This window comes from Anomaloglossus baeobatrachus, unplaced genomic scaffold (genome assembly GCF_048569485.1).
Source record: "Anomaloglossus baeobatrachus isolate aAnoBae1 unplaced genomic scaffold, aAnoBae1.hap1 Scaffold_777, whole genome shotgun sequence".
Classification (NCBI taxonomy): domain Eukaryota; kingdom Metazoa; phylum Chordata; class Amphibia; order Anura; family Aromobatidae; genus Anomaloglossus; species Anomaloglossus baeobatrachus.
Genome location: NW_027445159.1, coordinates 54246 through 76251, shown reverse-complemented (window position 1 = coordinate 76251; position 22006 = coordinate 54246). Strand labels below are relative to the sequence as shown.

General features: G+C 46.9%; 13 non-coding genes across 13 annotated transcripts; all 13 read left to right on the top strand.

Annotated features, from left to right (window-relative positions):
- Positions 1-897: 897 nt before the first annotated feature.
- Positions 898-1088, top strand: LOC142288096 (U2 spliceosomal RNA). The gene has a single exon (XR_012748958.1). It is a non-coding gene; the product is annotated as a U2 spliceosomal RNA (small nuclear RNA).
- A 1387-nt stretch (positions 1089-2475) lies between these two features.
- On the top strand, positions 2476-2666 carry LOC142288095 (U2 spliceosomal RNA). Its single transcript, XR_012748957.1, has one exon. It is a non-coding gene; the product is annotated as a U2 spliceosomal RNA (small nuclear RNA).
- A 1387-nt stretch (positions 2667-4053) lies between these two features.
- On the top strand, positions 4054-4244 carry LOC142288094 (U2 spliceosomal RNA). Its single transcript, XR_012748956.1, has one exon. It is a non-coding gene; the product is annotated as a U2 spliceosomal RNA (small nuclear RNA).
- Positions 4245-5631: 1387 nt separating this feature from the next.
- On the top strand, positions 5632-5822 carry LOC142288093 (U2 spliceosomal RNA). The gene has a single exon (XR_012748955.1). It is a non-coding gene; the product is annotated as a U2 spliceosomal RNA (small nuclear RNA).
- Positions 5823-7209: 1387 nt separating this feature from the next.
- Positions 7210-7400, top strand: LOC142288092 (U2 spliceosomal RNA). Its single transcript, XR_012748954.1, has one exon. It is a non-coding gene; the product is annotated as a U2 spliceosomal RNA (small nuclear RNA).
- A 1387-nt stretch (positions 7401-8787) lies between these two features.
- Positions 8788-8978, top strand: LOC142288091 (U2 spliceosomal RNA). The gene has a single exon (XR_012748953.1). It is a non-coding gene; the product is annotated as a U2 spliceosomal RNA (small nuclear RNA).
- Positions 8979-10365: 1387 nt separating this feature from the next.
- On the top strand, positions 10366-10556 carry LOC142288089 (U2 spliceosomal RNA). The gene has a single exon (XR_012748951.1). It is a non-coding gene; the product is annotated as a U2 spliceosomal RNA (small nuclear RNA).
- Positions 10557-11943: 1387 nt separating this feature from the next.
- LOC142288088 (U2 spliceosomal RNA) lies at positions 11944-12134 on the top strand. The gene has a single exon (XR_012748950.1). It is a non-coding gene; the product is annotated as a U2 spliceosomal RNA (small nuclear RNA).
- Positions 12135-13521: 1387 nt separating this feature from the next.
- On the top strand, positions 13522-13712 carry LOC142288087 (U2 spliceosomal RNA). The gene has a single exon (XR_012748949.1). It is a non-coding gene; the product is annotated as a U2 spliceosomal RNA (small nuclear RNA).
- A 2185-nt stretch (positions 13713-15897) lies between these two features.
- Positions 15898-16093, top strand: LOC142288054 (U2 spliceosomal RNA). The gene has a single exon (XR_012748919.1). It is a non-coding gene; the product is annotated as a U2 spliceosomal RNA (small nuclear RNA).
- Positions 16094-17480: 1387 nt separating this feature from the next.
- On the top strand, positions 17481-17671 carry LOC142288085 (U2 spliceosomal RNA). Its single transcript, XR_012748948.1, has one exon. It is a non-coding gene; the product is annotated as a U2 spliceosomal RNA (small nuclear RNA).
- A 2185-nt stretch (positions 17672-19856) lies between these two features.
- On the top strand, positions 19857-20052 carry LOC142288052 (U2 spliceosomal RNA). The gene has a single exon (XR_012748917.1). It is a non-coding gene; the product is annotated as a U2 spliceosomal RNA (small nuclear RNA).
- A 1387-nt stretch (positions 20053-21439) lies between these two features.
- Positions 21440-21630, top strand: LOC142288084 (U2 spliceosomal RNA). The gene has a single exon (XR_012748947.1). It is a non-coding gene; the product is annotated as a U2 spliceosomal RNA (small nuclear RNA).
- The last annotated feature ends 376 nt before the right edge of the window (positions 21631-22006 follow it).

The window sequence follows — 22006 nt, the reverse complement described above, 5'->3', positions numbered from 1 at the left end:
GACATTCTAAAAGAGAGGTCATGATAGACATTGAGCTTCTGAGCTCAATTGGGGACAGTCATGGGTGATGAATGTTTGCAACCTACTGCGAAGCCTCATACCGCAATATAAGGAACGTCAAATACTAAGAAAGGGCGGCCTATGAAAGAATTACTACTTTCAATAAGTACACTTAAACGGCTAATTGGGAATAGAAAAACTGTAAAAAGCCCTCTGAGAAAGCCCCCCTCTAACCTTTGATAGTAAGCTTTTCTGTAGTCTGCCTGTTGATGTATTTTCCGTTTGAACTGTGCACAACATGAAGAGACGGAACACTGGCGGCTTGTCACAATGCCCCCCGATGACATCACAATAGCGCTGCTGCCTAGAAAACAAGCTGCGCAGAAGAAGTTGTTCTTTGGGTGGGAGGGTGGGCTAGTGGAAGGAGGGGGCAATCTCTTTTTTTCCCGGGTGGTAGGGGGATGACAGGAGAAGGGAAGCGGGTGGTGAGAAAGGTACAGAGGGCAGGGTTTGGGGGCTGGGAAGGAAAGGGAAAAGATTAGGGTTTGGGGATGATGAAAGGGCTTTCTACGGGTAAGGATGGCAAAGGGTGGCAGTGACGGAAAGTCAGGCAACCTGTCCTGTCCGTCTTTTTGTATCGTGAATTGGAAAGACTGCAAGGGGGAGGGGAGTTGCTTGCGCCCTAAAGGAGGAGTTATTCAGATTCATTGCAGTGGGCGGCGGCTGCAAAACGCACCATTCTTCTTGTTTTGGCTCTGCAAAGCAGCCTTTTCAAGGGTTGGCTTGGGTGACAAAATGTCTTGTGTAGGCGTGGGTTTGTCTCCCTCTCGCTCTCTCTCCCTAAGATGTGTCCGGCATAGGCCAGGGTGCCACTCGAGGCCCAAACCAATTCTGGTTATCGCTTCTCGGCCTTTTGGCTAAGATCAAGTGTAGTATCTGTTCTTATCAGTTTAATATCTGATACGTCCCCTATCTGGGGACCATATATTAAATGGATTTTTAGAACAGGGAGATGGAAAAAGAGCTTGCTCTGTCCACTCCACGCATTGACCTGGTATTGCAGTACCTCCAGGAACGGTGCACCCCTTCTTAACCCAGTTTCCAAAAGCAGAACTCAATTCACCTGATTCATATTAGCCCGATTTAATGAATTGGAAGAAAGCATACGTCTTCATATGCACCTCAATTTGGCCCATTCACTTTTCACACTTCCTCCTTTTGTTTTTTATCTTTCACACTTTTGACTTTCTTTATTCATCCAAATAGCAAACTCATCACCACTCAACCTGACCAACTCGGCTATGTCCCCGTGCTGCAGTTCTCTGTCTTATCTAGATCATTTGCAATTGAATGGAATAGATCCCTTTTGGACAAAGTGGATTCACCTGCTGCTGCAGTGACCACAGGTGTGATAACATCTAGAATTGGCATCTGGTGCGATCTCTCCGCTTCCACTCCAAAGAAAGTTACCTGTTTATTCCTATCATGCATTGGTTTTTGGGGTTTTCTTTGAGTAATGATGATCTCTTTAGTAGTCTGTTGGCGCCCTCTCCTGGAGGAATAGTTTGCTTGCTCTTGGACATTCTAAAAGAGAGGTCATGATAGACATTGAGCTTCTGAGCTCAATTGGGGACAGTCATGGGTGATGAATGTTTGCAACCTACTGCGAAGCCTCATACCGCAATATAAGGAACGTCAAATACTAAGAAAGGGCGGCCTATGAAAGAATTACTACTTTCAATAAGTACACTTAAACGGCTAATTGGGAATAGAAAAACTGTAAAAAGCCCTCTGAGAAAGCCCCCCTCTAACCTTTGATAGTAAGCTTTTCTGTAGTCTGCCTGTTGATGTATTTTCCGTTTGAACTGTGCACAACATGAAGAGACGGAACACTGGCGGCTTGTCACAATGCCCCCCGATGACATCACAATAGCGCTGCTGCCTAGAAAACAAGCTGCGCAGAAGAAGTTGTTCTTTGGGTGGGAGGGTGGGCTAGTGGAAGGAGGGGGCAATCTCTTTTTTTCCCGGGTGGTAGGGGGATGACAGGAGAAGGGAAGCGGGTGGTGAGAAAGGTACAGAGGGCAGGGTTTGGGGGCTGGGAAGGAAAGGGAAAAGATTAGGGTTTGGGGATGATGAAAGGGCTTTCTACGGGTAAGGATGGCAAAGGGTGGCAGTGACGGAAAGTCAGGCAACCTGTCCTGTCCGTCTTTTTGTATCGTGAATTGGAAAGACTGCAAGGGGGAGGGGAGTTGCTTGCGCCCTAAAGGAGGAGTTATTCAGATTCATTGCAGTGGGCGGCGGCTGCAAAACGCACCATTCTTCTTGTTTTGGCTCTGCAAAGCAGCCTTTTCAAGGGTTGGCTTGGGTGACAAAATGTCTTGTGTAGGCGTGGGTTTGTCTCCCTCTCGCTCTCTCTCCCTAAGATGTGTCCGGCATAGGCCAGGGTGCCACTCGAGGCCCAAACCAATTCTGGTTATCGCTTCTCGGCCTTTTGGCTAAGATCAAGTGTAGTATCTGTTCTTATCAGTTTAATATCTGATACGTCCCCTATCTGGGGACCATATATTAAATGGATTTTTAGAACAGGGAGATGGAAAAAGAGCTTGCTCTGTCCACTCCACGCATTGACCTGGTATTGCAGTACCTCCAGGAACGGTGCACCCCTTCTTAACCCAGTTTCCAAAAGCAGAACTCAATTCACCTGATTCATATTAGCCCGATTTAATGAATTGGAAGAAAGCATACGTCTTCATATGCACCTCAATTTGGCCCATTCACTTTTCACACTTCCTCCTTTTGTTTTTTATCTTTCACACTTTTGACTTTCTTTATTCATCCAAATAGCAAACTCATCACCACTCAACCTGACCAACTCGGCTATGTCCCCGTGCTGCAGTTCTCTGTCTTATCTAGATCATTTGCAATTGAATGGAATAGATCCCTTTTGGACAAAGTGGATTCACCTGCTGCTGCAGTGACCACAGGTGTGATAACATCTAGAATTGGCATCTGGTGCGATCTCTCCGCTTCCACTCCAAAGAAAGTTACCTGTTTATTCCTATCATGCATTGGTTTTTGGGGTTTTCTTTGAGTAATGATGATCTCTTTAGTAGTCTGTTGGCGCCCTCTCCTGGAGGAATAGTTTGCTTGCTCTTGGACATTCTAAAAGAGAGGTCATGATAGACATTGAGCTTCTGAGCTCAATTGGGGACAGTCATGGGTGATGAATGTTTGCAACCTACTGCGAAGCCTCATACCGCAATATAAGGAACGTCAAATACTAAGAAAGGGCGGCCTATGAAAGAATTACTACTTTCAATAAGTACACTTAAACGGCTAATTGGGAATAGAAAAACTGTAAAAAGCCCTCTGAGAAAGCCCCCCTCTAACCTTTGATAGTAAGCTTTTCTGTAGTCTGCCTGTTGATGTATTTTCCGTTTGAACTGTGCACAACATGAAGAGACGGAACACTGGCGGCTTGTCACAATGCCCCCCGATGACATCACAATAGCGCTGCTGCCTAGAAAACAAGCTGCGCAGAAGAAGTTGTTCTTTGGGTGGGAGGGTGGGCTAGTGGAAGGAGGGGGCAATCTCTTTTTTTCCCGGGTGGTAGGGGGATGACAGGAGAAGGGAAGCGGGTGGTGAGAAAGGTACAGAGGGCAGGGTTTGGGGGCTGGGAAGGAAAGGGAAAAGATTAGGGTTTGGGGATGATGAAAGGGCTTTCTACGGGTAAGGATGGCAAAGGGTGGCAGTGACGGAAAGTCAGGCAACCTGTCCTGTCCGTCTTTTTGTATCGTGAATTGGAAAGACTGCAAGGGGGAGGGGAGTTGCTTGCGCCCTAAAGGAGGAGTTATTCAGATTCATTGCAGTGGGCGGCGGCTGCAAAACGCACCATTCTTCTTGTTTTGGCTCTGCAAAGCAGCCTTTTCAAGGGTTGGCTTGGGTGACAAAATGTCTTGTGTAGGCGTGGGTTTGTCTCCCTCTCGCTCTCTCTCCCTAAGATGTGTCCGGCATAGGCCAGGGTGCCACTCGAGGCCCAAACCAATTCTGGTTATCGCTTCTCGGCCTTTTGGCTAAGATCAAGTGTAGTATCTGTTCTTATCAGTTTAATATCTGATACGTCCCCTATCTGGGGACCATATATTAAATGGATTTTTAGAACAGGGAGATGGAAAAAGAGCTTGCTCTGTCCACTCCACGCATTGACCTGGTATTGCAGTACCTCCAGGAACGGTGCACCCCTTCTTAACCCAGTTTCCAAAAGCAGAACTCAATTCACCTGATTCATATTAGCCCGATTTAATGAATTGGAAGAAAGCATACGTCTTCATATGCACCTCAATTTGGCCCATTCACTTTTCACACTTCCTCCTTTTGTTTTTTATCTTTCACACTTTTGACTTTCTTTATTCATCCAAATAGCAAACTCATCACCACTCAACCTGACCAACTCGGCTATGTCCCCGTGCTGCAGTTCTCTGTCTTATCTAGATCATTTGCAATTGAATGGAATAGATCCCTTTTGGACAAAGTGGATTCACCTGCTGCTGCAGTGACCACAGGTGTGATAACATCTAGAATTGGCATCTGGTGCGATCTCTCCGCTTCCACTCCAAAGAAAGTTACCTGTTTATTCCTATCATGCATTGGTTTTTGGGGTTTTCTTTGAGTAATGATGATCTCTTTAGTAGTCTGTTGGCGCCCTCTCCTGGAGGAATAGTTTGCTTGCTCTTGGACATTCTAAAAGAGAGGTCATGATAGACATTGAGCTTCTGAGCTCAATTGGGGACAGTCATGGGTGATGAATGTTTGCAACCTACTGCGAAGCCTCATACCGCAATATAAGGAACGTCAAATACTAAGAAAGGGCGGCCTATGAAAGAATTACTACTTTCAATAAGTACACTTAAACGGCTAATTGGGAATAGAAAAACTGTAAAAAGCCCTCTGAGAAAGCCCCCCTCTAACCTTTGATAGTAAGCTTTTCTGTAGTCTGCCTGTTGATGTATTTTCCGTTTGAACTGTGCACAACATGAAGAGACGGAACACTGGCGGCTTGTCACAATGCCCCCCGATGACATCACAATAGCGCTGCTGCCTAGAAAACAAGCTGCGCAGAAGAAGTTGTTCTTTGGGTGGGAGGGTGGGCTAGTGGAAGGAGGGGGCAATCTCTTTTTTTCCCGGGTGGTAGGGGGATGACAGGAGAAGGGAAGCGGGTGGTGAGAAAGGTACAGAGGGCAGGGTTTGGGGGCTGGGAAGGAAAGGGAAAAGATTAGGGTTTGGGGATGATGAAAGGGCTTTCTACGGGTAAGGATGGCAAAGGGTGGCAGTGACGGAAAGTCAGGCAACCTGTCCTGTCCGTCTTTTTGTATCGTGAATTGGAAAGACTGCAAGGGGGAGGGGAGTTGCTTGCGCCCTAAAGGAGGAGTTATTCAGATTCATTGCAGTGGGCGGCGGCTGCAAAACGCACCATTCTTCTTGTTTTGGCTCTGCAAAGCAGCCTTTTCAAGGGTTGGCTTGGGTGACAAAATGTCTTGTGTAGGCGTGGGTTTGTCTCCCTCTCGCTCTCTCTCCCTAAGATGTGTCCGGCATAGGCCAGGGTGCCACTCGAGGCCCAAACCAATTCTGGTTATCGCTTCTCGGCCTTTTGGCTAAGATCAAGTGTAGTATCTGTTCTTATCAGTTTAATATCTGATACGTCCCCTATCTGGGGACCATATATTAAATGGATTTTTAGAACAGGGAGATGGAAAAAGAGCTTGCTCTGTCCACTCCACGCATTGACCTGGTATTGCAGTACCTCCAGGAACGGTGCACCCCTTCTTAACCCAGTTTCCAAAAGCAGAACTCAATTCACCTGATTCATATTAGCCCGATTTAATGAATTGGAAGAAAGCATACGTCTTCATATGCACCTCAATTTGGCCCATTCACTTTTCACACTTCCTCCTTTTGTTTTTTATCTTTCACACTTTTGACTTTCTTTATTCATCCAAATAGCAAACTCATCACCACTCAACCTGACCAACTCGGCTATGTCCCCGTGCTGCAGTTCTCTGTCTTATCTAGATCATTTGCAATTGAATGGAATAGATCCCTTTTGGACAAAGTGGATTCACCTGCTGCTGCAGTGACCACAGGTGTGATAACATCTAGAATTGGCATCTGGTGCGATCTCTCCGCTTCCACTCCAAAGAAAGTTACCTGTTTATTCCTATCATGCATTGGTTTTTGGGGTTTTCTTTGAGTAATGATGATCTCTTTAGTAGTCTGTTGGCGCCCTCTCCTGGAGGAATAGTTTGCTTGCTCTTGGACATTCTAAAAGAGAGGTCATGATAGACATTGAGCTTCTGAGCTCAATTGGGGACAGTCATGGGTGATGAATGTTTGCAACCTACTGCGAAGCCTCATACCGCAATATAAGGAACGTCAAATACTAAGAAAGGGCGGCCTATGAAAGAATTACTACTTTCAATAAGTACACTTAAACGGCTAATTGGGAATAGAAAAACTGTAAAAAGCCCTCTGAGAAAGCCCCCCTCTAACCTTTGATAGTAAGCTTTTCTGTAGTCTGCCTGTTGATGTATTTTCCGTTTGAACTGTGCACAACATGAAGAGACGGAACACTGGCGGCTTGTCACAATGCCCCCCGATGACATCACAATAGCGCTGCTGCCTAGAAAACAAGCTGCGCAGAAGAAGTTGTTCTTTGGGTGGGAGGGTGGGCTAGTGGAAGGAGGGGGCAATCTCTTTTTTTCCCGGGTGGTAGGGGGATGACAGGAGAAGGGAAGCGGGTGGTGAGAAAGGTACAGAGGGCAGGGTTTGGGGGCTGGGAAGGAAAGGGAAAAGATTAGGGTTTGGGGATGATGAAAGGGCTTTCTACGGGTAAGGATGGCAAAGGGTGGCAGTGACGGAAAGTCAGGCAACCTGTCCTGTCCGTCTTTTTGTATCGTGAATTGGAAAGACTGCAAGGGGGAGGGGAGTTGCTTGCGCCCTAAAGGAGGAGTTATTCAGATTCATTGCAGTGGGCGGCGGCTGCAAAACGCACCATTCTTCTTGTTTTGGCTCTGCAAAGCAGCCTTTTCAAGGGTTGGCTTGGGTGACAAAATGTCTTGTGTAGGCGTGGGTTTGTCTCCCTCTCGCTCTCTCTCCCTAAGATGTGTCCGGCATAGGCCAGGGTGCCACTCGAGGCCCAAACCACTTCTGGTTATCGCTTCTCGGCCTTTTGGCTAAGATCAAGTGTAGTATCTGTTCTTATCAGTTTAATATCTGATACGTCCCCTATCTGGGGACCATATATTAAATGGATTTTTAGAACAGGGAGATGGAAAAAGAGCTTGCTCTGTCCACTCCACGCATTGACCTGGTATTGCAGTACCTCCAGGAACGGTGCACCCCTTCTTAACCCAGTTTCCAAAAGCAGAACTCAATTCACCTGATTCATATTAGCCCGATTTAATGAATTGGAAGAAAGCATACGTCTTCATATGCACCTCAATTTGGCCCATTCACTTTTCACACTTCCTCCTTTTGTTTTTTATCTTTCACACTTTTGACTTTCTTTATTCATCCAAATAGCAAACTCATCACCACTCAACCTGACCAACTCGGCTATGTCCCCGTGCTGCAGTTCTCTGTCTTATCTAGATCATTTGCAATTGAATGGAATAGATCCCTTTTGGACAAAGTGGATTCACCTGCTGCTGCAGTGACCACAGGTGTGATAACATCTAGAATTGGCATCTGGTGCGATCTCTCCGCTTCCACTCCAAAGAAAGTTACCTGTTTATTCCTATCATGCATTGGTTTTTGGGGTTTTCTTTGAGTAATGATGATCTCTTTAGTAGTCTGTTGGCGCCCTCTCCTGGAGGAATAGTTTGCTTGCTCTTGGACATTCTAAAAGAGAGGTCATGATAGACATTGAGCTTCTGAGCTCAATTGGGGACAGTCATGGGTGATGAATGTTTGCAACCTACTGCGAAGCCTCATACCGCAATATAAGGAACGTCAAATACTAAGAAAGGGCGGCCTATGAAAGAATTACTACTTTCAATAAGTACACTTAAACGGCTAATTGGGAATAGAAAAACTGTAAAAAGCCCTCTGAGAAAGCCCCCCTCTAACCTTTGATAGTAAGCTTTTCTGTAGTCTGCCTGTTGATGTATTTTCCGTTTGAACTGTGCACAACATGAAGAGACGGAACACTGGCGGCTTGTCACAATGCCCCCCGATGACATCACAATAGCGCTGCTGCCTAGAAAACAAGCTGCGCAGAAGAAGTTGTTCTTTGGGTGGGAGGGTGGGCTAGTGGAAGGAGGGGGCAATCTCTTTTTTTCCCGGGTGGTAGGGGGATGACAGGAGAAGGGAAGCGGGTGGTGAGAAAGGTACAGAGGGCAGGGTTTGGGGGCTGGGAAGGAAAGGGAAAAGATTAGGGTTTGGGGATGATGAAAGGGCTTTCTACGGGTAAGGATGGCAAAGGGTGGCAGTGACGGAAAGTCAGGCAACCTGTCCTGTCCGTCTTTTTGTATCGTGAATTGGAAAGACTGCAAGGGGGAGGGGAGTTGCTTGCGCCCTAAAGGAGGAGTTATTCAGATTCATTGCAGTGGGCGGCGGCTGCAAAACGCACCATTCTTCTTGTTTTGGCTCTGCAAAGCAGCCTTTTCAAGGGTTGGCTTGGGTGACAAAATGTCTTGTGTAGGCGTGGGTTTGTCTCCCTCTCGCTCTCTCTCCCTAAGATGTGTCCGGCATAGGCCAGGGTGCCACTCGAGGCCCAAACCACTTCTGGTTATCGCTTCTCGGCCTTTTGGCTAAGATCAAGTGTAGTATCTGTTCTTATCAGTTTAATATCTGATACGTCCCCTATCTGGGGACCATATATTAAATGGATTTTTAGAACAGGGAGATGGAAAAAGAGCTTGCTCTGTCCACTCCACGCATTGACCTGGTATTGCAGTACCTCCAGGAACGGTGCACCCCTTCTTAACCCAGTTTCCAAAAGCAGAACTCAATTCACCTGATTCATATTAGCCCGATTTAATGAATTGGAAGAAAGCATACGTCTTCATATGCACCTCAATTTGGCCCATTCACTTTTCACACTTCCTCCTTTTGTTTTTTATCTTTCACACTTTTGACTTTCTTTATTCATCCAAATAGCAAACTCATCACCACTCAACCTGACCAACTCGGCTATGTCCCCGTGCTGCAGTTCTCTGTCTTATCTAGATCATTTGCAATTGAATGGAATAGATCCCTTTTGGACAAAGTGGATTCACCTGCTGCTGCAGTGACCACAGGTGTGATAACATCTAGAATTGGCATCTGGTGCGATCTCTCCGCTTCCACTCCAAAGAAAGTTACCTGTTTATTCCTATCATGCATTGGTTTTTGGGGTTTTCTTTGAGTAATGATGATCTCTTTAGTAGTCTGTTGGCGCCCTCTCCTGGAGGAATAGTTTGCTTGCTCTTGGACATTCTAAAAGAGAGGTCATGATAGACATTGAGCTTCTGAGCTCAATTGGGGACAGTCATGGGTGATGAATGTTTGCAACCTACTGCGAAGCCTCATACCGCAATATAAGGAACGTCAAATACTAAGAAAGGGCGGCCTATGAAAGAATTACTACTTTCAATAAGTACACTTAAACGGCTAATTGGGAATAGAAAAACTGTAAAAAGCCCTCTGAGAAAGCCCCCCTCTAACCTTTGATAGTAAGCTTTTCTGTAGTCTGCCTGTTGATGTATTTTCCGTTTGAACTGTGCACAACATGAAGAGACGGAACACTGGCGGCTTGTCACAATGCCCCCCGATGACATCACAATAGCGCTGCTGCCTAGAAAACAAGCTGCGCAGAAGAAGTTGTTCTTTGGGTGGGAGGGTGGGCTAGTGGAAGGAGGGGGCAATCTCTTTTTTTCCCGGGTGGTAGGGGGATGACAGGAGAAGGGAAGCGGGTGGTGAGAAAGGTACAGAGGGCAGGGTTTGGGGGCTGGGAAGGAAAGGGAAAAGATTAGGGTTTGGGGATGATGAAAGGGCTTTCTACGGGTAAGGATGGCAAAGGGTGGCAGTGACGGAAAGTCAGGCAACCTGTCCTGTCCGTCTTTTTGTATCGTGAATTGGAAAGACTGCAAGGGGGAGGGGAGTTGCTTGCGCCCTAAAGGAGGAGTTATTCAGATTCATTGCAGTGGGCGGCGGCTGCAAAACGCACCATTCTTCTTGTTTTGGCTCTGCAAAGCAGCCTTTTCAAGGGTTGGCTTGGGTGACAAAATGTCTTGTGTAGGCGTGGGTTTGTCTCCCTCTCGCTCTCTCTCCCTAAGATGTGTCCGGCATAGGCCAGGGTGCCACTCGAGGCCCAAACCAATTCTGGTTATCGCTTCTCGGCCTTTTGGCTAAGATCAAGTGTAGTATCTGTTCTTATCAGTTTAATATCTGATACGTCCCCTATCTGGGGACCATATATTAAATGGATTTTTAGAACAGGGAGATGGAAAAAGAGCTTGCTCTGTCCACTCCACGCATTGACCTGGTATTGCAGTACCTCCAGGAACGGTGCACCCCTTCTTAACCCAGTTTCCAAAAGCAGAACTCAATTCACCTGATTCATATTAGCCCGATTTAATGAATTGGAAGAAAGCATACGTCTTCATATGCACCTCAATTTGGCCCATTCACTTTTCACACTTCCTCCTTTTGTTTTTTATCTTTCACACTTTTGACTTTCTTTATTCATCCAAATAGCAAACTCATCACCACTCAACCTGACCAACTCGGCTATGTCCCCGTGCTGCAGTTCTCTGTCTTATCTAGATCATTTGCAATTGAATGGAATAGATCCCTTTTGGACAAAGTGGATTCACCTGCTGCTGCAGTGACCACAGGTGTGATAACATCTAGAATTGGCATCTGGTGCGATCTCTCCGCTTCCACTCCAAAGAAAGTTACCTGTTTATTCCTATCATGCATTGGTTTTTGGGGTTTTCTTTGAGTAATGATGATCTCTTTAGTAGTCTGTTGGCGCCCTCTCCTGGAGGAATAGTTTGCTTGCTCTTGGACATTCTAAAAGAGAGGTCATGATAGACATTGAGCTTCTGAGCTCAATTGGGGACAGTCATGGGTGATGAATGTTTGCAACCTACTGCGAAGCCTCATACCGCAATATAAGGAACGTCAAATACTAAGAAAGGGCGGCCTATGAAAGAATTACTACTTTCAATAAGTACACTTAAACGGCTAATTGGGAATAGAAAAACTGTAAAAAGCCCTCTGAGAAAGCCCCCCTCTAACCTTTGATAGTAAGCTTTTCTGTAGTCTGCCTGTTGATGTATTTTCCGTTTGAACTGTGCACAACATGAAGAGACGGAACACTGGCGGCTTGTCACAATGCCCCCCGATGACATCACAATAGCGCTGCTGCCTAGAAAACAAGCTGCGCAGAAGAAGTTGTTCTTTGGGTGGGAGGGTGGGCTAGTGGAAGGAGGGGGCAATCTCTTTTTTTCCCGGGTGGTAGGGGGATGACAGGAGAAGGGAAGCGGGTGGTGAGAAAGGTACAGAGGGCAGGGTTTGGGGGCTGGGAAGGAAAGGGAAAAGATTAGGGTTTGGGGATGATGAAAGGGCTTTCTACGGGTAAGGATGGCAAAGGGTGGCAGTGACGGAAAGTCAGGCAACCTGTCCTGTCCGTCTTTTTGTATCGTGAATTGGAAAGACTGCAAGGGGGAGGGGAGTTGCTTGCGCCCTAAAGGAGGAGTTATTCAGATTCATTGCAGTGGGCGGCGGCTGCAAAACGCACCATTCTTCTTGTTTTGGCTCTGCAAAGCAGCCTTTTCAAGGGTTGGCTTGGGTGACAAAATGTCTTGTGTAGGCGTGGGTTTGTCTCCCTCTCGCTCTCTCTCCCTAAGATGTGTCCGGCATAGGCCAGGGTGCCACTCGAGGCCCAAACCAATTCTGGTTATCGCTTCTCGGCCTTTTGGCTAAGATCAAGTGTAGTATCTGTTCTTATCAGTTTAATATCTGATACGTCCCCTATCTGGGGACCATATATTAAATGGATTTTTAGAACAGGGAGATGGAAAAAGAGCTTGCTCTGTCCACTCCACGCATTGACCTGGTATTGCAGTACCTCCAGGAACGGTGCACCCCTTCTTAACCCAGTTTCCAAAAGCAGAACTCAATTCACCTGATTCATATTAGCCCGATTTAATGAATTGGAAGAAAGCATACGTCTTCATATGCACCTCAATTTGGCCCATTCACTTTTCACACTTCCTCCTTTTGTTTTTTATCTTTCACACTTTTGACTTTCTTTATTCATCCAAATAGCAAACTCATCACCACTCAACCTGACCAACTCGGCTATGTCCCCGTGCTGCAGTTCTCTGTCTTATCTAGATCATTTGCAATTGAATGGAATAGATCCCTTTTGGACAAAGTGGATTCACCTGCTGCTGCAGTGACCACAGGTGTGATAACATCTAGAATTGGCATCTGGTGCGATCTCTCCGCTTCCACTCCAAAGAAAGTTACCTGTTTATTCCTATCATGCATTGGTTTTTGGGGTTTTCTTTGAGTAATGATGATCTCTTTAGTAGTCTGTTGGCGCCCTCTCCTGGAGGAATAGTTTGCTTGCTCTTGGACATTCTAAAAGAGAGGTCATGATAGACATTGAGCTTCTGAGCTCAATTGGGGACAGTCATGGGTGATGAATGTTTGCAACCTACTGCGAAGCCTCATACCGCAATATAAGGAACGTCAAATACTAAGAAAGGGCGGCCTATGAAAGAATTACTACTTTCAATAAGTACACTTAAACGGCTAATTGGGAATAGAAAAACTGTAAAAAGCCCTCTGAGAAAGCCCCCCTCTAACCTTTGATAGTAAGCTTTTCTGTAGTCTGCCTGTTGATGTATTTTCCGTTTGAACTGTGCACAACATGAAGAGACGGAACACTGGCGGCTTGTCACAATGCCCCCCGATGACATCACAATAGCGCTGCTGCCTAGAAAACAAGCTGCGCAGAAGAAGTTGTTCTTTGGGTGGGAGGGTGGGCTAGTGGAAGGAGGGGGCAATCTCTTTTTTTCCCGGGTGGTAGGGGGATGACAGGAGAAGGGAAGCGGGTGGTGAGAAAGGTACAGAGGGCAGGGTTTGGGGGCTGGGAAGGAAAGGGAAAAGATTAGGGTTTGGGGATGATGAAAGGGCTTTCTACGGGTAAGGATGGCAAAGGGTGGCAGTGACGGAAAGTCAGGCAACCTGTCCTGTCCGTCTTTTTGTATCGTGAATTGGAAAGACTGCAAGGGGGAGGGGAGTTGCTTGCGCCCTAAAGGAGGAGTTATTCAGATTCATTGCAGTGGGCGGCGGCTGCAAAACGCACCATTCTTCTTGTTTTGGCTCTGCAAAGCAGCCTTTTCAAGGGTTGGCTTGGGTGACAAAATGTCTTGTGTAGGCGTGGGTTTGTCTCCCTCTCGCTCTCTCTCCCTAAGATGTGTCCGGCATAGGCCAGGGTGCCACTCGAGGCCCAAACCAATTCTGGTTATCGCTTCTCGGCCTTTTGGCTAAGATCAAGTGTAGTATCTGTTCTTATCAGTTTAATATCTGATACGTCCCCTATCTGGGGACCATATATTAAATGGATTTTTAGAACAGGGAGATGGAAAAAGAGCTTGCTCTGTCCACTCCACGCATTGACCTGGTATTGCAGTACCTCCAGGAACGGTGCACCCCTTCTTAACCCAGTTTCCAAAAGCAGAACTCAATTCACCTGATTCATATTAGCCCGATTTAATGAATTGGAAGAAAGCATACGTCTTCATATGCACCTCAATTTGGCCCATTCACTTTTCACACTTCCTCCTTTTGTTTTTTATCTTTCACACTTTTGACTTTCTTTATTCATCCAAATAGCAAACTCATCACCACTCAACCTGACCAACTCGGCTATGTCCCCGTGCTGCAGTTCTCTGTCTTATCTAGATCATTTGCAATTGAATGGAATAGATCCCTTTTGGACAAAGTGGATTCACCTGCTGCTGCAGTGACCACAGGTGTGATAACATCTAGAATTGGCATCTGGTGCGATCTCTCCGCTTCCACTCCAAAGAAAGTTACCTGTTTATTCCTATCATGCATTGGTTTTTGGGGTTTTCTTTGAGTAATGATGATCTCTTTAGTAGTCTGTTGGCGCCCTCTCCTGGAGGAATAGTTTGCTTGCTCTTGGACATTCTAAAAGAGAGGTCATGATAGACATTGAGCTTCTGAGCTCAATTGGGGACAGTCATGGGTGATGAATGTTTGCAACCTACTGCGAAGCCTCATACCGCAATATAAGGAACGTCAAATACTAAGAAAGGGCGGCCTATGAAAGAATTACTACTTTCAATAAGTACACTTAAACGGCTAATTGGGAATAGAAAAACTGTAAAAAGCCCTCTGAGAAAGCCCCCCTCTAACCTTTGATAGTAAGCTTTTCTGTAGTCTGCCTGTTGATGTATTTTCCGTTTGAACTGTGCACAACATGAAGAGACGGAACACTGGCGGCTTGTCACAATGCCCCCCGATGACATCACAATAGCGCTGCTGCCTAGAAAACAAGCTGCGCAGAAGAAGTTGTTCTTTGGGTGGGAGGGTGGGCTAGTGGAAGGAGGGGGCAATCTCTTTTTTTCCCGGGTGGTAGGGGGATGACAGGAGAAGGGAAGCGGGTGGTGAGAAAGGTACAGAGGGCAGGGTTTGGGGGCTGGGAAGGAAAGGGAAAAGATTAGGGTTTGGGGATGATGAAAGGGCTTTCTACGGGTAAGGATGGCAAAGGGTGGCAGTGACGGAAAGTCAGGCAACCTGTCCTGTCCGTCTTTTTGTATCGTGAATTGGAAAGACTGCAAGGGGGAGGGGAGTTGCTTGCGCCCTAAAGGAGGAGTTATTCAGATTCATTGCAGTGGGCGGCGGCTGCAAAACGCACCATTCTTCTTGTTTTGGCTCTGCAAAGCAGCCTTTTCAAGGGTTGGCTTGGGTGACAAAATGTCTTGTGTAGGCGTGGGTTTGTCTCCCTCTCGCTCTCTCTCCCTAAGATGTGTCCGGCATAGGCCAGGGTGCCACTCGAGGCCCAAACCAATTCTGGTTATCGCTTCTCGGCCTTTTGGCTAAGATCAAGTGTAGTGTTGTTCGAAGAGGTGGTTTAAGCTCCAGGCCACCTTAGTACAATGATACAATGCACACTGGAAGGTTGCGCTTGCTAGTACTCTGGGTGGATAGTATATTCATCTAGAGGAAAACATGGCCCTACCAGGATCGAGGCTATTAGACTGAGTAAGGGTGGGGGGCTATGGTACAACGTGCCCCAGGACTGACGACCCTGGAGTGAGTCTGAGCTTGCTGGCTTGGGACCCCGGCAAGCCTTGGGCTCTGTAGCACACCGTACCTTGCCTTTTCATACTTTTTGAGCATATTATCCTATCCCGGCCTTCTGGCTAGGAAGGGAAATTTTTATAATCCCGGTCGGAGGTCTGGTCAGCTTTGGGCTGAGAAACTAACACCCGGTTGGAGGTCTGGGTCAGCTTCGGCTGAGAAACCAACACCCGGTTGGAGGTCTGGGTCAGCTTCGGCTGAGAAACCAACACCCGGTTGGAGGTCCGGTTAGCCTTGGGCTGAGAAACCAACACCGGTTGACGGTCCGGGCAGTTTCGGCTGCGAAACCAACAACTAGTAGCTCTCTACTCCACTTGGGTAAGATGCCTGGGTGGACGCTGGGAGCAACGACAAGGCTCAACCAGGCTTCGGCTTGGGGGAGCACCGAAGATCCCTGACCCTTGCTGTGGCCTTCTGGCTCGGAGGGACGGGGTTGATTTTTGGGGACCCTCTCCTCACGGTGGGGTCCACACGAATCCTAGCCTTTGCACTGTTTTTGGTGTGACTTCGGTCATGCATTTTTTGTGGTGCTTTGGAAAGCTTCATTAAATCAAAATCTGTTCTTATCAGTTTAATATCTGATACGTCCCCTATCTGGGGACCATATATTAAATGGATTTTTAGAACAGGGAGATGGAAAAAGAGCTTGCTCTGTCCACTCCACGCATTGACCTGGTATTGCAGTACCTCCAGGAACGGTGCACCCCTTCTTAACCCAGTTTCCAAAAGCAGAACTCAATTCACCTGATTCATATTAGCCCGATTTAATGAATTGGAAGAAAGCATACGTCTTCATATGCACCTCAATTTGGCCCATTCACTTTTCACACTTCCTCCTTTTGTTTTTTATCTTTCACACTTTTGACTTTCTTTATTCATCCAAATAGCAAACTCATCACCACTCAACCTGACCAACTCGGCTATGTCCCCGTGCTGCAGTTCTCTGTCTTATCTAGATCATTTGCAATTGAATGGAATAGATCCCTTTTGGACAAAGTGGATTCACCTGCTGCTGCAGTGACCACAGGTGTGATAACATCTAGAATTGGCATCTGGTGCGATCTCTCCGCTTCCACTCCAAAGAAAGTTACCTGTTTATTCCTATCATGCATTGGTTTTTGGGGTTTTCTTTGAGTAATGATGATCTCTTTAGTAGTCTGTTGGCGCCCTCTCCTGGAGGAATAGTTTGCTTGCTCTTGGACATTCTAAAAGAGAGGTCATGATAGACATTGAGCTTCTGAGCTCAATTGGGGACAGTCATGGGTGATGAATGTTTGCAACCTACTGCGAAGCCTCATACCGCAATATAAGGAACGTCAAATACTAAGAAAGGGCGGCCTATGAAAGAATTACTACTTTCAATAAGTACACTTAAACGGCTAATTGGGAATAGAAAAACTGTAAAAAGCCCTCTGAGAAAGCCCCCCTCTAACCTTTGATAGTAAGCTTTTCTGTAGTCTGCCTGTTGATGTATTTTCCGTTTGAACTGTGCACAACATGAAGAGACGGAACACTGGCGGCTTGTCACAATGCCCCCCGATGACATCACAATAGCGCTGCTGCCTAGAAAACAAGCTGCGCAGAAGAAGTTGTTCTTTGGGTGGGAGGGTGGGCTAGTGGAAGGAGGGGGCAATCTCTTTTTTTCCCGGGTGGTAGGGGGATGACAGGAGAAGGGAAGCGGGTGGTGAGAAAGGTACAGAGGGCAGGGTTTGGGGGCTGGGAAGGAAAGGGAAAAGATTAGGGTTTGGGGATGATGAAAGGGCTTTCTACGGGTAAGGATGGCAAAGGGTGGCAGTGACGGAAAGTCAGGCAACCTGTCCTGTCCGTCTTTTTGTATCGTGAATTGGAAAGACTGCAAGGGGGAGGGGAGTTGCTTGCGCCCTAAAGGAGGAGTTATTCAGATTCATTGCAGTGGGCGGCGGCTGCAAAACGCACCATTCTTCTTGTTTTGGCTCTGCAAAGCAGCCTTTTCAAGGGTTGGCTTGGGTGACAAAATGTCTTGTGTAGGCGTGGGTTTGTCTCCCTCTCGCTCTCTCTCCCTAAGATGTGTCCGGCATAGGCCAGGGTGCCACTCGAGGCCCAAACCAATTCTGGTTATCGCTTCTCGGCCTTTTGGCTAAGATCAAGTGTAGTATCTGTTCTTATCAGTTTAATATCTGATACGTCCCCTATCTGGGGACCATATATTAAATGGATTTTTAGAACAGGGAGATGGAAAAAGAGCTTGCTCTGTCCACTCCACGCATTGACCTGGTATTGCAGTACCTCCAGGAACGGTGCACCCCTTCTTAACCCAGTTTCCAAAAGCAGAACTCAATTCACCTGATTCATATTAGCCCGATTTAATGAATTGGAAGAAAGCATACGTCTTCATATGCACCTCAATTTGGCCCATTCACTTTTCACACTTCCTCCTTTTGTTTTTTATCTTTCACACTTTTGACTTTCTTTATTCATCCAAATAGCAAACTCATCACCACTCAACCTGACCAACTCGGCTATGTCCCCGTGCTGCAGTTCTCTGTCTTATCTAGATCATTTGCAATTGAATGGAATAGATCCCTTTTGGACAAAGTGGATTCACCTGCTGCTGCAGTGACCACAGGTGTGATAACATCTAGAATTGGCATCTGGTGCGATCTCTCCGCTTCCACTCCAAAGAAAGTTACCTGTTTATTCCTATCATGCATTGGTTTTTGGGGTTTTCTTTGAGTAATGATGATCTCTTTAGTAGTCTGTTGGCGCCCTCTCCTGGAGGAATAGTTTGCTTGCTCTTGGACATTCTAAAAGAGAGGTCATGATAGACATTGAGCTTCTGAGCTCAATTGGGGACAGTCATGGGTGATGAATGTTTGCAACCTACTGCGAAGCCTCATACCGCAATATAAGGAACGTCAAATACTAAGAAAGGGCGGCCTATGAAAGAATTACTACTTTCAATAAGTACACTTAAACGGCTAATTGGGAATAGAAAAACTGTAAAAAGCCCTCTGAGAAAGCCCCCCTCTAACCTTTGATAGTAAGCTTTTCTGTAGTCTGCCTGTTGATGTATTTTCCGTTTGAACTGTGCACAACATGAAGAGACGGAACACTGGCGGCTTGTCACAATGCCCCCCGATGACATCACAATAGCGCTGCTGCCTAGAAAACAAGCTGCGCAGAAGAAGTTGTTCTTTGGGTGGGAGGGTGGGCTAGTGGAAGGAGGGGGCAATCTCTTTTTTTCCCGGGTGGTAGGGGGATGACAGGAGAAGGGAAGCGGGTGGTGAGAAAGGTACAGAGGGCAGGGTTTGGGGGCTGGGAAGGAAAGGGAAAAGATTAGGGTTTGGGGATGATGAAAGGGCTTTCTACGGGTAAGGATGGCAAAGGGTGGCAGTGACGGAAAGTCAGGCAACCTGTCCTGTCCGTCTTTTTGTATCGTGAATTGGAAAGACTGCAAGGGGGAGGGGAGTTGCTTGCGCCCTAAAGGAGGAGTTATTCAGATTCATTGCAGTGGGCGGCGGCTGCAAAACGCACCATTCTTCTTGTTTTGGCTCTGCAAAGCAGCCTTTTCAAGGGTTGGCTTGGGTGACAAAATGTCTTGTGTAGGCGTGGGTTTGTCTCCCTCTCGCTCTCTCTCCCTAAGATGTGTCCGGCATAGGCCAGGGTGCCACTCGAGGCCCAAACCAATTCTGGTTATCGCTTCTCGGCCTTTTGGCTAAGATCAAGTGTAGTGTTGTTCGAAGAGGTGGTTTAAGCTCCAGGCCACCTTAGTACAATGATACAATGCACACTGGAAGGTTGCGCTTGCTAGTACTCTGGGTGGATAGTATATTCATCTAGAGGAAAACATGGCCCTACCAGGATCGAGGCTATTAGACTGAGTAAGGGTGGGGGGCTATGGTACAACGTGCCCCAGGACTGACGACCCTGGAGTGAGTCTGAGCTTGCTGGCTTGGGACCCCGGCAAGCCTTGGGCTCTGTAGCACACCGTACCTTGCCTTTTCATACTTTTTGAGCATATTATCCTATCCCGGCCTTCTGGCTAGGAAGGGAAATTTTTATAATCCCGGTCGGAGGTCTGGTCAGCTTTGGGCTGAGAAACTAACACCCGGTTGGAGGTCTGGGTCAGCTTCGGCTGAGAAACCAACACCCGGTTGGAGGTCTGGGTCAGCTTCGGCTGAGAAACCAACACCCGGTTGGAGGTCCGGTTAGCCTTGGGCTGAGAAACCAACACCGGTTGACGGTCCGGGCAGTTTCGGCTGCGAAACCAACAACTAGTAGCTCTCTACTCCACTTGGGTAAGATGCCTGGGTGGACGCTGGGAGCAACGACAAGGCTCAACCAGGCTTCGGCTTGGGGGAGCACCGAAGATCCCTGACCCTTGCTGTGGCCTTCTGGCTCGGAGGGACGGGGTTGATTTTTGGGGACCCTCTCCTCACGGTGGGGTCCACACGAATCCTAGCCTTTGCACTGTTTTTGGTGTGACTTCGGTCATGCATTTTTTGTGGTGCTTTGGAAAGCTTCATTAAATCAAAATCTGTTCTTATCAGTTTAATATCTGATACGTCCCCTATCTGGGGACCATATATTAAATGGATTTTTAGAACAGGGAGATGGAAAAAGAGCTTGCTCTGTCCACTCCACGCATTGACCTGGTATTGCAGTACCTCCAGGAACGGTGCACCCCTTCTTAACCCAGTTTCCAAAAGCAGAACTCAATTCACCTGATTCATATTAGCCCGATTTAATGAATTGGAAGAAAGCATACGTCTTCATATGCACCTCAATTTGGCCCATTCACTTTTCACACTTCCTCCTTTTGTTTTTTATCTTTCACACTTTTGACTTTCTTTATTCATCCAAATAGCAAACTCATCACCACTCAACCTGACCAACTCGGCTATGTCCCCGTGCTGCAGTTCTCTGTCTTATCTAGATCATTTGCAATTGAATGGAATAGATCCCTTTTGGACAAAGTGGATTCACCTGCTGCTGCAGTGACCACAGGTGTGATAACATCTAGAATTGGCATCTGGTGCGATCTCTCCGCTTCCACTCCAAAGAAAGTTACCTGTTTATTCCTATCATGCATTGGTTTTTGGGGTTTTCTTTGAGTAATGATGATCTCTTTAGTAGTCTGTTGGCGCCCTCTCCTGGAGGAATAGTTTGCTTGCTCTTGGACATTCTAAAAGAGAGGTCATGATAGACATTGAGCTTCTGAGCTCAATTGGGGACAGTCATGGGTGATGAATGTTTGCAACCTACTGCGAAGCCTCATACCGCAATATAAGGAACGTCAAATACTAAGAAAGGGCGGCCTATGAAAGAATTACTACTTTCAATAAGTACACTTAAACGGCTAATTGGGAATAGAAAAACTGTAAAAAGCCCTCTGAGAAAGCCCCCCTCTAACCTTTGATAGTAAGCTTTTCTGTAGTCTGCCTGTTGATGTATTTTCCGTTTGAACTGTGCACAACATGAAGAGACGGAACACTGGCGGCTTGTCACAATGCCCCCCGATGACATCACAATAGCGCTGCTGCCTAGAAAACAAGCTGCGCAGAAGAAGTTGTTCTTTGGGTGGGAGGGTGGGCTAGTGGAAGGAGGGGGCAATCTCTTTTTTTCCCGGGTGGTAGGGGGATGACAGGAGAAGGGAAGCGGGTGGTGAGAAAGGTACAGAGGGCAGGGTTTGGGGGCTGGGAAGGAAAGGGAAAAGATTAGGGTTTGGGGATGATGAAAGGGCTTTCTACGGGTAAGGATGGCAAAGGGTGGCAGTGACGGAAAGTCAGGCAACCTGTCCTGTCCGTCTTTTTGTATCGTGAATTGGAAAGACTGCAAGGGGGAGGGGAGTTGCTTGCGCCCTAAAGGAGGAGTTATTCAGATTCATTGCAGTGGGCGGCGGCTGCAAAACGCACCATTCTTCTTGTTTTGGCTCTGCAAAGCAGCCTTTTCAAGGGTTGGCTTGGGTGACAAAATGTCTTGTGTAGGCGTGGGTTTGTCTCCCTCTCGCTCTCTCTCCCTAAGATGTGTCCGGCATAGGCCAGGGTGCCACTCGAGGCCCAAACCAATTCTGGTTATCGCTTCTCGGCCTTTTGGCTAAGATCAAGTGTAGTATCTGTTCTTATCAGTTTAATATCTGATACGTCCCCTATCTGGGGACCATATATTAAATGGATTTTTAGAACAGGGAGATGGAAAAAGAGCTTGCTCTGTCCACTCCACGCATTGACCTGGTATTGCAGTACCTCCAGGAACGGTGCACCCCTTCTTAACCCAGTTTCCAAAAGCAGAACTCAATTCACCTGATTCATATTAGCCCGATTTAATGAATTGGAAGAAAGCATACGTCTTCATATGCACCTCAATTTGGCCCATTCACTTTTCACACTTCCTCCTTTTGTTTTTTATCTTTCACACTTTTGACTTTCTTTATTCATCCAAATAGCAAACTCATCACCACTCAACCTGACCAACTCGGCTATGTCCCCGTGCTGCAGTTCTCTGTCTTATCTAGATCATTTGCAATTGAATGGAATAGATCCCTTTTGGACAAAGTGGATTCACCTGCTGCTGCAGTGACCACAGGTGTGATAACATCTAGAATTGGCATCTGGTGCGATCTCTCCGCTTCCACTCCAAAGAA